Genomic DNA, 11,470 nt, shown 5'->3' on the forward strand with positions numbered 1-11,470 from the left:
GAATAGATATGACACATTCAATTTGGTACCATGTACCGTGTCGAAAACTTGTTGGGACGATTCGTATTGGCCGATACGTGATGAAATTTTGAACCTTGCTTTATACTATAGGGTCAGTGACAAATACCCCCCAAACTTCATTTGCCACAAATAACCCTTGAACCTTCACTTTGTGACAAATACTCGTTAGTCGGATGATGGAATGTATTAAATTAGTAAAATGTTCAATTAAACTTTCCTTATTTTCATTTTTGGCCCTTTTATCTTAAACTCTAATTAACCAAAAATACCTCCATTATTTTCAAATAAAACTAGCTAAAATAACAAGAATCATCTAACTGGAATAGGATTTTTTTTTTAATTCTTGATTCATTTTACTCACATGAGTCAAACAAATGTGGGTCATACAAATACTATATATAATATATTTTACAAATTATCATACTAAAATATGGTGGATGGGTGGAAAGTTTCTTAATTTTTAAAGCAAGTAACTGGGGTTCATGTTTCTTACTTTACATTTTTCTAAATACGTGTATAATAAAATAATATATACAATAGTCATTAATAAATACAAATATAAAAGTGGAGTAATGGTAATTAAGCAATATATAAAAATAAAAAGTCATGTGTTCAATTTGTTAAAAGTTTTTCTGATATAATAATCAAACCCATTCATTCCAGAAACTATGTGCCCTAATCAAATACGTTGTTAGGTGGATTATGAATTTTGATGGTTGTAGATGTGTTTTAAGAGTCTAAAGATTGGTCAAAATGATCACAAACATCTAACTTACCAATGAAACTGGTGATTTGGTGATGTTTAGAACTGATGCCATTTCTCTAATGTTGTTTTCTAACTTCTAAGAAAACGGTATTGAATTTATATGGTGTTTTTTTTTTTTTTTGAACCAGTTCCTGCGGCATAGGTGTTTTTCAATGCCACATCAGCCACATCTTTTATGATTCTAATTGATCAATTAGAACATTTTCAAATATCATATCTTTTCCATATCATAGTCAAACCCTCTCAAAAAACATCAAAAAGGATATTTTTTCAACTCATACTTTTCTTGAACTCCAAGGTCGTTTGGCATTCGACCAATTATGGTGCTCAGTTGGTAGATTCTCTGACTGGTGGGAGTAGAGGCCTGGGATCAAATCCCGCTGCCACCAGGGGTTAGGGGATTAAGGAAAAGGGGATGGGCTACCCCTGTTGTGTAGTTCCATGAAGCGAAAAAAAATAAAAAACACAAGTTCCAAAAAGACTGGAAGCCTAAAATAATCCAAAACTATGAAGTTTTAAACAAGCTTACGAAGCTTATGATCTTTTGAGACGGTTGGTAGCTTCCAAATACGTGTGCTATTAAAAATCAGATAAAGTTTGGATCACCCCTTATCCGATGTTGTATATATTGTATTTTGTACTTTTTTTATATTTTAATTTAATATTTCCAACCTGATGTTGATTTGTCTGGTTGAACCGTTTAAACTGTCACTCGATCAGGATTTTTGGGTCCGGCTTGGTCAAGACCCGTTAGGTGGTAAAAAACCATTGACTTAGTCAAGAATTGTTTGACCGTTGATACGTTTGACTCAGTGACTGGATCGCGGGTTGCATGCTCAATGCATACAAACTTCCGAAGGCCATAGCTTTGCACTCTGATGTTCGATTAAGGTGATTTGTTTTTTAATTTTGGGTAACTTTTTAAGATCTATACATCCCAAGGAGTCGTAGGTCCCTTGCCCTGATATTTTTGTAAAAAAAACCCTTTTTTGGCTTCAAATTGCAAATTTTAATATTTTTTTATAAATAAAAAATAAAAAAATGAATTAAAAAACATAAATTATTTATAAAATAATACATATACATATCTAAAACATATTATACATATATATATATATATATATATATATATATATAACATGTGGCACGATCTGAACCGTTTGACCCGATCAGTTGAACTAGAGACCTGAGACCCAAAGGCAAAAACGGTTCGACCTCTGGGTCAGTTTTTAAAACATTGATTTTTTTTTTATAAAAAAAGACATATATATATATATATATATATATATATATATAAATAGTTGAAAAAGTACTTGTATTTTTTGTTTCTATTTATATAAATTGTTATGTTCTTGTATTAATATTTTCATAAATTAAATCCGATCGGATAAGATTCGACATCCTTAATGGATTCGAGTCCGAATTGACGTTTATGAGATCTGATCGGATTGGATTCGTCTCGTTCGAATCGGAACCGATCCGTTTGCATTGTCACGCTGAGTGAATGCTGAACCTAAGCGAGGCAGAAACCATCCGCACCAGGTATATGTTCAGCCCTTCTATCTTCACTTTTTTTTTTTTTTCTTTTTCTTCTTCTGTTTCTTTCTTCTTCTATCTGCAGATGAATAATAGCAGGGATATAAAATCCTTGCTCTTCTTTGGTTTCTCAGGTACAACCTACATTCTAAGACTCATGATTGTTGGAGGTTTACTTACAGATTGATGTTTTCACTCGTTGGGGTTAGGGTCTATTGTTTTTTATTTATTTGGAGTTTGACTGCTTTGGTTTAGGAATAATGGTTTTGGATGTGATTATATGGAATTGAGTTTCATACTACCAAGTATTTATTTGGACCAAAAATAAGAAAATTGTCCCTTTCAACACCTTGCCAGAATAACTTATCGTTTGAATAATTAGTTTCTGCACTATCATGCTACATTTTAACAAATAGAGCAGAAGAACAAAAAATGTTGTATTCCCAAGATTATTCAATTAATGTATATTTTCCTTCTTTTGGTGCACTTTATATTTATTACTTGTCTCATGTTTTCTGAGCCTTTTGGATCCACCCAAGAACAAAACCTATAAATTAGCAACCTAGCATAGAGGGAGGTGCTTATAATTGACAGCTCGATTTTTTAAGCTATAAATTAGCACTAAACCTGTAAATTTACTGTTGGCTTCAGTCCTGTAGTGCAGATCGAGACCCTATGTAATTGGGTCAATTGGATTCAATTCTGTTGGATCTTCATGACCCATTAGCAGCCCTATCTAATTTTCCAAATTTGCTTGGTACAAATTGCACCAACTTGGTAATGGAAAAATAGTTTGAAGCTTTGAACTATACTCCTTGTAGGTTGTATATAAACAGTGGAAATTTCCTGTTTGATGTCTGTATGAACCCAACCATGATGTTAGTTGGGTTCAATCCCTGGTTTCTAGTTGAGTCAAGTAGTTGAATTGTAGCACTTAAGATCTGTATGTGTGAAGGTTTAGAATTTGATATGGATTTTGCATTACTGCAATGTTCCACTAGAACTGTTGTCAACATTGATGTACTCTTTATTTTATTGTGTTTCAATGTTGTTTGGAGTGGAAAACCAATTGACAGATCTGAGAAGATGGAGTAACATAGTTTGGCAGGTTTGCAACTTGCCTTTTTTGGCATAGTAGTGATGTTTTCAGGCATGTGTATTGGCTGTTAAAGGTTATAGGAGTGTGGGCTTACTGATGTTACTCGAAATACTTCCTTGCCATCGCCAAGGAACATTAGGAGAAGGTGGGCAACATAGTGTTTTTTTTTTTTTTTCAAATTTGTTGTGTTTTTATTTGACGGCATGTATTGGATTGCTTGTATTGAACTACTTTTTTTGATCAATTAGCAAGCTTCATTACCAGGCCTGATTCAGAAACCTCTTTTCCTACTATCATCATCATTATTTTGGGGAACTCTAGATACATATTTACACCTTTAGCCAGGTAGTCATTGGCACCAACTCCCATGCATCAGGTCTTGAGTTCAAGACAAGGGAATTACTTTGTTTGTATTGAACTATTTGTCAGAAAAAATTACTCATGTTAAACTAATTGCATGTATTGAAATAATTGCTTGTTATGTGATGAATTAATTGCATATTATGTAATATATGGAATTAATTTGGGTTATAACAGTACCTAGTGTGGACATCGAATGTGTGGAACTATGTGGGGGCCTGCATTGATTTTTTGTATAGATGAATGCATAGATGAATGTGTGTCAATGTGGGTTCTTGTCCCCTAATGTGTGGAACTATGTGGGGGCCTGCATTGATTTTTTGTATGGTTGAATGCATGAGTAGGGCTCATAGGTGATAACCGCATATGCCAATGTGTAGATGGGGACTACATTAATATCTTAGATAGGGAAATGCATGAATGGGGCCAACTTTAATATTTTTCATAGGAAAATGTGTAATGGGACCCACAAGTACTATTTGCATGTTTGAATGTGTTATTGGGTCTCATACATGACAGTTCACATGTGTGTAAGTGAGACCCACAAGTATACTTGCCAAATGGTCTTTTGGTCTTTGTAGATTTTGAGAAGATCTTTGAAAAAATTGCAACCAAATGGTCTTTCGTCTTTGAAAATCTACTTATGAAAGCTCATCAGTATTTTGTGGTCTTGAGCTTTCAGAATATCTTCCTAAAAAGACTTGCCAAACTCCTCACTTATTGTCTGATGTCATAAATTTATGGGGCGAAAAATGTAAATTTTTACTATTAGCATCAGTTGAAGAAAGGTTTTTCTACCAAGTGAATCTCTTTTTTGTCTTTCTTTTTTCACTAATAAAGGGAATGTTTGAAAATTTAGAGGCAATATGGAATGCTGGAGTAAAGGTCTACCTTGATAAATATGTCATCAATGCTTTCTTATCAACAAATGTTATCTTTTGAATACAAGTTTCTCACTTTAGAATCTGATGCATTGTCCTCTTCTCTGCAAACAATTCATCATTGATGCCTGGCAAATTTATTATGCTTGGACAAAAGGGGCAGATACAGTTCTTTTGATTGACACCGTATTGCCTGATCTTGACATACACTACATGACTATGACATGTAAATAAAATGCTTGGATTGGGTGCATTGGTGGAGGTCTGTTGATTGCTTTCCTGCCACATGATTTATAATTTGAGTTATTGCATTCTTTTATTTATGATTCTGCTTTTGATCCATACGTTTCTCCAAAAAACTGGAAAGAAAGATTCGATATTCCATTTATATAACATGGTTAGTTTGTTACTAATGTCGAGCCTTAGTAATATGAAGCCAACCTTTGACGGTAGCTATCTTTAGTAAAAAAAAGGCCATTAGCCAATGTTGCTCCCAACTATCCGGGGTCTTGCGAGGGGTAGATCGGGTGAAGTTCTAACCTTTGACACTTTTTCACATAAAGTGGCCACCTTCAGACTTGAACTCACGTTCTTATGCTTGTTAGGCTGAGATTTTACCGTTATACCAAGTAATGACCCACTCTTTAGTCTTAGTACACTGAAATTTTTTGTTCTGTTTTATGCTTTCAAATAATTGCTTGCAAGTTGTTGTTTAAAGAGAGAAGGTTGATAAATATAAATGAATTTCTTGCTGGGTTTCAATCTATTTAGATTTTCTGAGAGACATTACATTATCATATTTGGTTCATTTAGGCTGTCTATGGTTGACAGAAAAACATCCCCCAACTTTCTGCTTATATCTTAATTTCTATTAAAACAACATAGCTTATCTTCAGTCGGGCCTTTGCCATTTTCTATTTGCATTTTTTTTTCTGAATGACAAAGGTTGCTCTTGCACTGATTAAGTTTGCATGATTTTCTTTCTTTTCCTTTTCTTTACCCTCTTAACGTGCACAATAAAAGGGAAATGGATTTTGTTTTAGGAATTGGCTGAGTGGAACTCAATGGCATCATCAACTATGACCTAACTTAATCTCCCTAGCTCTCCTCATCAATGGCAGGCTCTATGCAGTGGCTGAATCTTGGGTCTGGGAAGCAGGGCCCATATGTAGGTCTGAGGCTCCCATAACTTCAATTCTCCCATGTTTTGAGCATTGAACCTATCATCAGATTGGTCTTTCCTAGTAAATCAACCATACCAAAAATCAATATGCACAGAAGGTTCTAAAAATTTTGTTCTATTGCATTTAATTGGACGGACGAGAAAGGTTTCTTCTCAAGTTAAAAAGAAGTTCTAAAAATAATATCCAAATTATATGGCTATGAATCATCTTATTATGCTAGTTCTTGGTATTGCCAATCTTTTATTTGGGACCTCTTACCATATGATTTTTCTTTATCCAATCCAACTTATTTTTCTTTAACAGTGATTTCTATGGTGAATTAACTAAACATATTTAGTTAAGTTCCATGGTGCATGTTGTTTCAGATGACATTGTTTTGATTGATGAAACTAATGAATGATTAAATGAAAAATTAAGCTTATGGACAAATGCCTTAGAAACAAGAGGTTTCAAATAAGTAGGACTAAAAAAGAGTATATGACATGTAAGTTTAGTAATAATAGGAATGTAAATCAAGATACACTTAGGATGGGCAAAATGGAGGGGTGCATCTGAACTTTTATGTGATAGGTGAATACCGCTTAAATTAAAAGGAAAATTTTATAAAGCAGTTGCAAGGCCGGCTATGTTGTATGGAGTGGAGTGTTGGGCAGTGAAGAAACAATATGTCCAGAAAATGAATGTGCAGAAATGCAAATACTAAGATGGATGAGTGGAAAAACTAGAAAGAATAGGATTAGGAATGAAGTTATCCTCAGGAACCTAGAAGTAGCTCCAATAGGTGATAAAATGAGAGAGTAGACTAAGATGCTTTGGGCAGGTGCATAGAAGACCGCCAACTGTGCAAGTTAGAAGAAGTGATTTGTTACACATTGAAGGGGATAGAAGAACTCGGGGTAGACTAAAAAGGCCATGGGTAAAAGCAATAAGAAATGATTTAAATAGAACAGATTGTGAAACCAGGATTTATGTAGCTGACCCCATATAATTGGGATAAGGCATGGATAATGATGATGAATGATATCTATGGTTGCTGATCAAAAGAAAAAAAATGATATCTATGGTTTATTTTCTTGTAGATTTTTTTTTTCTATCTATTTCTCTGTAACCAAAAAATTTATTTTTAAGTTAGATAAACTTTCCACATTTTCTTTACTGTACTTTCTCTATTCCTTGTTTCACCTTATTTTGGAAATACACTAGCTGGATTTGCCACACATTCCACCGTTCTTCTAGGCACCCACATGAGGGAACAAATACATGTACTACATTCTATCCATTACAAAACATATACTAACTTTTTAGATGTGTACCTCTCTCATTTTGTTGTAGTGAACACCTGGGATCTCTTCCTGCCTTTAGTGTGAATGCTTTTGACACTCAAAAATCATGATCCCTATTTTGGACTTTTTCTTTTCCTTTTATGATCTTGATTGGATGTTTCTATTGTAACAGTCCAATCCCTGTTTTGGATTTAGCTGTAGTGAACATCTGGGATTCTCATTTAGTTGTTTCTTTTATGATGATTGCATTATTTTGTTCATGCATTTTAAGATTCTTGAAAGAATCCTAAGATTTATTTGCATGGGGCAATGATATAAATAGTCACTTGTCGAATTGGAATTCCATGGGATTTACATGATTTGAGTTTTGAGCCCCAATGTGAGCTTAATTTTATAAGTGTCGATAAAATTTCAAAACATTTTCTTGACTTACCAAGCTTCGGTTTGCAGCTTTTATCAGCTGTTGTGTACTTTCCATGTTAGGGAGAAGCTGTAGTCTGTGGACTGATCTGCAGCTCACCAGGATTGACTCAACTTCTGTCTTTCCCTCAACTGCGGGTTTAAATATATTTGGAATTCCACAAGGAAAATGCAATAACTGCCTTTGATTGAACTGGAAGTGACTAGGATTGACTTTTTTTTTTTTTTTCCTTTTTTTAAGGTAGCAATTTCATTACAGAGCAAATGGATGTAGAGAGAGGATTAACACCACAAAAAGATCAATTACAGCAGTAATTTTTTTTTTGTGAGAAAAGATATGGTATTGTATTGAAAAAAGAAAATATACAACCCCTCACCTACACGGCAAGAAACTGTGCAAACACTTGCTCCACCTGTACAAAAAGTAACCCAATCGTTACAAAATAACAAAGCGTAATCCAGAAAAGAGCTATAATGGTATACCTGTAAAGGTTCTGTTCATTGCAACCCAAGAGTGAATTCTACCCCATAATTGTCTCTTCCGTTTTTTCTAAATCTTCAAAAACTCTGACATTTCTTTCCATCCACACAGTCCAAAAGATTGCCAAGGGAATCATTTTCCAAACTACTTTTCCTTTTTTACTAAGACCCTTAGTTAAAATCTCCACCACAGATTTTGGAAAAACAAAAGTGTAATCCAAAAAATGCCCAAATTATTAGACCACAACCTTCTAGCAAAAGAACAATGTAGAAATAAGTGAACAACAGATTCCACTTCCTCATTTCAGAAGATGCAGTTAGTGTTATCAATTAAAATACCCCTTTTCAGTAAATTATCTCTAGTCAGACATTTCTTTGGAGCAGCTGTATGCCAAACACTTCCCAAGGGAAACTACTTTCCCCCCTCTCCACCAGCTTACTATAAACAGACTTAACTGAAGAACTGCCATTTTGCACCATCTCCATTCTCTTTTGTCAACTTTCCCTGATCTACTTGGGATAAAACTGTAAGGTTTATGCAACAGGTCAGCCAATTGCTCCACCTCCCAATTGTTTAAGTTCCTCCTGAAAGTAGGAGACCACACTGCTGTACCATTTTGAAGTGTCTAGAAGTTGCCACCAAAGCTTCCTTGTTAACAGCTAAGTCAAATAGCCCAGGATAGATCTCCTTCAACCTATTTTCTTCATACCAGAGGACAGAGGTCATCCCAAAACCCTACCTTCATAGCATACCCAATATTATATCTAATTCCATTTAAAAAGCTGATTTGGTACTTTGAATACCTGTCCACAGGGCACACCTATAAGTAAGAGTAATATCACCTGGATTCCAGCCATCTCCCTTTTGATCATATTTGTCATGAATAATTTCCCTCCACAGGCTGTTCATCTCCTCATTATATCCCCAAAGCCACTTTCCTAAAAGAGCCATATTGAAGAGCTTCAAGTTCCCTATTCCCAAACCACCACTTTCTTTAGGTTGGCAAACCTTTTCCCAGCTCATTAAGTGAACTTTCCCCTTGTCCTTCCAGTCACTCCATAAGAAATCCCTCATCAAAATTTCCAATCTCCTGACTATACTAGCTGGATTGAGAAATAAAGAGAGGTCATCTGCAGGCATGGAACTCAGAACACTCTTAGTCGAAGTGACTTTACTTCCTTTATCTAGGTACTTAGTCTTCCACCCTTTCAATCACTGGATTCCAAACTGATTTTCAAATGCACTTCTCTCCTACTGGAATCTCTAAGTATCTTGCAGGTAATTTGCCAACTTTACAACTGAACAAATCAGCCAATAAATCTGTATTCACCCCCTCACCATAAACAAACAATTCACTCTTAAAAAAGTTGATTTTCAAACCTAAGATATCCTCAAACAATTTTAAAATGAAACTCAAATTCAGAACTTTGTTCAGATCAGCCTTGCAGAAAAAGAGTGTTACTCACAATCTGTAAAGGAGGGATGATCCTCCTATCATGCACCCTAAATCCCTCTGTTAGAATGCTCGAGTCAGGGGTATTTTGGTCATTCTTGTTTGTCTGCTTAAGAGTGAAAGGTCTATTGTATCCGAGTTTACGTTATGTGTCCCATCTCTTATGAGGGACAAAATGGTCTTTCTTGTAACTCTATGATTTTGAATAAATACAAGTGGGTCTGCTAGGGGAGTAGAGATTTTTAGAGACTCTTCTAGTCTGGCCGAACTGTCTTTCTCTTTCTCTTCTTCTTTCTCTTTTCTTTCTTCTTCTCTACTTCAACCTAGAATCTACGAGGGTTTACTTACACTGTATCAGAGCTGTAAGGTCGTATTCTCCTTTCTTTCTTGCTGCTGTTCTCTTTCTGGGTTCGCCGCCAACTTTCACAATCATCTTCATTTTTCGACTGACTTGAGTGGAGGTTCGATAAGGGGCTGAAAAGGAGCCGTCGTTTTGTGGGCCTGGAGGTGAGAATGCCTCCGGTTGTTGAAGTGGTATACTAAACCCTCTATTCAATGTACGAAGAGGGCTGAAGGTGGACAAGTATGAACACTGCTATTGTTTGTCCAAGTAAGGGATTGTGAATGCTGTTTTTTTGCTTCAAAAGTTGGTTGTTGTGGAGCTCGGTGTGACTGATATGCATATCAGTGGTGTTCCTCTGCATTTTTCCTCATATGTGTGCTGAAAGAAGAGTTGTCGACTGCTAAGTTCACGACAGTGGTGTGGTGGTGGTTGTGTCGTGGTAATTGGTGTATCTATGATTCTAAATATTTAAAAGTGAACTCCTAGACCTTGTGTGTAATCAGTTCTGCAGTATGAAGAACAAGTGTCCGATGTAATGACTGAGTGATTTCAGCCTTAGTGTGTGGTGTGTAATGTGCATTTGAAGAAGTTGGAGTTGGTGGTATTATAAGTGAATAAGTCTTGTGAAAGAGTGTGAGGTTGTGTTGTATATTTGAAGGTGAAATAATTAAGATGACTTCATTTGAAAATGGGAATGACAACAAAACAGGTGTCGTGCTTTCTCCAGACTATCTAAGTGTTTAAATGACATCCATAAAGTTGAATGGTGAGAATTATGTATCATGGGCAAAATCTGTGGAGGTGTTCTTGAAGGCCAAGAGGAAGGTAAAACATGTGAGAGAGGAGAAACCTCCATCTAATTCCCCTGGGTTCAGTGACTGGGAACAAGAAGATGCACAGATAATGACATGGCTCTGGAACAGCATGGAACCAAAGATTAGTGTGAACTTCATGTTCCTAGATACAACTAAGGAAATCTTGGATCATGCTAAGAAGCTGTACTCTGGACAAGACAATACAACTAGGGTGTATCAGTTGTACCAAGAGTACTTCAATTTGAAGCAAGGGAGTCAAAGCTTAGAAGTGTACTATGCAAGTTTGAGGAACATCTGTAATGAGCTCAATGTGTATCACCCTTTAACATCAGATGTTCAGATCCAACAACAGCAACGTGAGCAGCTTGATGTGACAAGGTTTTTTGTGAGTTTGAAGGCTGAGTATGCCTGTCAGAGCACAAATATTGGGGGGGTCTGCTCTCCCTTCACTTGAAGAGGTTTTGCTCGTCTTAAGAGGACATCCATTGAGTCGGTAGAACATTCTTCTCTCTTTGACAGATCTAGTTTGGTAGTGACTAAAGGGGGTGGTCGTGGAAATAGAAGTGGTGGTGGCAGTAGTGGACTCCCAACCAACCGTGGTGGTCACATGTTTAACCGGGACTCAAGGGGAGGCCGTGGAAAAGGAAGGGGTAATGCCCAGAGAAAGTGTACACATTGTGGTTTAGAGGGGCACACAGTTAATTTTTGCTATGATTTGCGTAGTCCACGCAACACTTGGGCTAACCATGCTATGACTAAGGGTAGTGGCACAATTACTGAAAGTCAGCAAATTGATCCAATCCCCTCCACATCTGCTTGTGCTTCTGA

The sequence above is a fragment of the Nelumbo lutea genome, chromosome 8 (genome assembly GCF_056320005.1).
Source record: "Nelumbo lutea isolate HS-2025 chromosome 8, American lotus-T2T, whole genome shotgun sequence".
In the NCBI taxonomy this organism is placed as follows: Eukaryota; Viridiplantae; Streptophyta; class Magnoliopsida; order Proteales; family Nelumbonaceae; genus Nelumbo; species Nelumbo lutea.